Here is a 2,500-nt window from a genome sequence, read left to right on the forward strand (position 1 = left end):
TCCTTTGTGCTCATCGCTTGCATCAATAGGCTTTGACTTTTCCATATTAACGCTTGCAAATTCCTCCCTATTAATTCTTCTTTCATGCCTCTTCAAATGACCTTTGACCTCCTTCGACTCCTCAGGATCTCTACCCGCTACATAAGGGTCACCTGCGTGGGCTACGGTTTTTAGGGTGTCATTTCCTACCCGAACCCCTTCGATGACCTGATCTTCTTGAATTCGTCGAAGCGGCGGCTCGAGAGAAATTACATAAAGGAGCGGGCTTAACGGGCATCCCTGTCTTCACCCACTGCCATGGGCACTCGCACGGCTCCACAATAGGCCAACATTTTCATGGCAGGTCTAGAACGGCCTTTTCTGAACTCATACCCACTGGCACCTCTCCTTGACTTGAGATTCATGGATGACATTTTCTTTGTCATGGCAAAGAAGCCCTTGAAAGATTTCACCAGGCTTTCAGCGACTTCCACCCCACCATCAATCGAACTGTGAATTATTCCGAACGAGAAATCGACTCCCTAGACACCACGGTACGGATCCACGGGGGGCACACAAGCACCACATTGTACCGGAAACCGACAGATCGGCAAACGTATCTACACGCGTCCAGCCACCACCCCGACCCTATCAGACATTCCATTGTCTATAGCCAAGCCCTACGCTATAGTCGCATCTGCTCCAATCCTTCAGACAGAGACACACGCTCGAGAGACCTACAGCAAACATTTTCGCAACTACAATATCCGGCGGATATGGTGCGAAAGACGATCGAGAAGGCCAGAATGATACCCAGGCACAACTTACTACAAGCTAAGCCCAGAGAGAACGGCAACGGGGCACCTCTGGTTGTCACTTATAGCTCCCAACTAAAACCAGTCCAACGTATCATTAAGGACCTGCAACCCATGCTGGATTGTGACACTTCCCTCGCTGAAGCACTGGGGTGGGGGGGGGGGTGGGGGGGGTGCGCGCGCGCGCGTGTCCCTTTCTTGCTTGCAGGCAGCCGGCTAACCTAAAACAACTTCTCACCCATGATGATGAACTACTTCACAAGAACATGGACTCTGGCACCAAGGCCTGCCACAAACCGAGGTGCCCACTTTGCCCTCATATAGATTCCAGGAACACCATCTCTGGACCCGCCAATGTCAGCCATACTATCTCAGGTTCATATTCCTGCTCATCTTCTAATGGGATTTATGCCATCACACGCCAGCAACGCCCTTCCACAATCTACTTTGGACAAAACAGGTCAGTCTCTCAGACAAAGACTAAATGGACAGAAGTCTGACATCAGAAACCACGATATTCAAAAGCCAGTGGGTGAGCGTTTCAACCTTCCGGGACATTCTGTTGCAGATTTAAGAGCAGCGGTTCTCTTACAAAGGAATTTTAAGGGGAGATTGGAAAGAGAAACTGCTGAATCACTGTGGATCTTCAAACGAAAGGCAACGCGTTGACCTGGGCTGAATAAAGACCTTGCGTTCATGGCCCATTACCAATGCTGATTTCTCCACACCCATCTCTCCCCTGGACGTCACAGACTCTTCTGCATATCACACCTCATCCCATCAAGCCCGCTATTCACATAGACATACTGGTCCTCTACTTAAAGACCGGTGGATTCACATTCTAGCTGTATCTGAAGAAGTGAGCCGTGGCTCACGAAAGCTCATACCCTACCGGAAAATACGTTTGTTAGTCTTTAAGGTGCTCCTGGACTCGGTGCCCTTTTTCAGCCCCCTTGTAGTGGTTTTCCCCTCCCTTCCCGGCCATTCACTTGGGGCCGTACCAGGGAGATCCAGAGCAAGCCGTCTCTCTAACAGGCTCGCAGAGAAGGACACGGAGCTAACTCTTAAAGTGGCCCGGTTCGGTCGGCGAGCCCCGAGGACTAGGCGGCCACGGGCCGAACGCCACGGTTGAGCCATCCGAGACTTCTATTTATGCCGACGTTTTGAAATCACCCTCTCGGCGGCTTTTCGTGTCTCGGGGTCCGCGCCGGCAATCCTTTCGGACGCACGTGTATGGATAGCGAGGTACGGTGAGGGGGGAAAGCATTTGATCCCCTGCTGAATTCGCCCCTTTGCCCTCTGACGAAGAAAGGACCCGTCCTTAGTTTTAACGGTGGGTGCGTCGTCGCTGTGAGAGACAGAATAACCACAGGAAAAAAACCAGAAACCCAGAAGACAAAAGCCAGAGATTGTGGGACCCCAATTCAAAAAGCCAAAAAGATAAAGTACAAGAAGATTGCGATGTCAAAACAGTGTTATTGAAAATTTGGAAAAGATATAAAAAGAGAATAAGTCCTTCTCCACCATCTGTAATGTCACCAACTGAAGCTTATCGTGATAACGTTAAACTAAAACCGGGTGTTCGTTTCACCTACAACGACATGATAGAGTCTACGGGTGAAATCAAGGATATGATCAAACTTCAAGAAAAATTTCAAAAGTTGAATTGGTTAACTTTTTGACAATTGAGATCCAATCTGCAAAAA

This window comes from Euleptes europaea, chromosome 9, assembly GCF_029931775.1.
Source record: "Euleptes europaea isolate rEulEur1 chromosome 9, rEulEur1.hap1, whole genome shotgun sequence".
NCBI classification, from domain to species: domain Eukaryota; kingdom Metazoa; phylum Chordata; class Lepidosauria; order Squamata; family Sphaerodactylidae; genus Euleptes; species Euleptes europaea.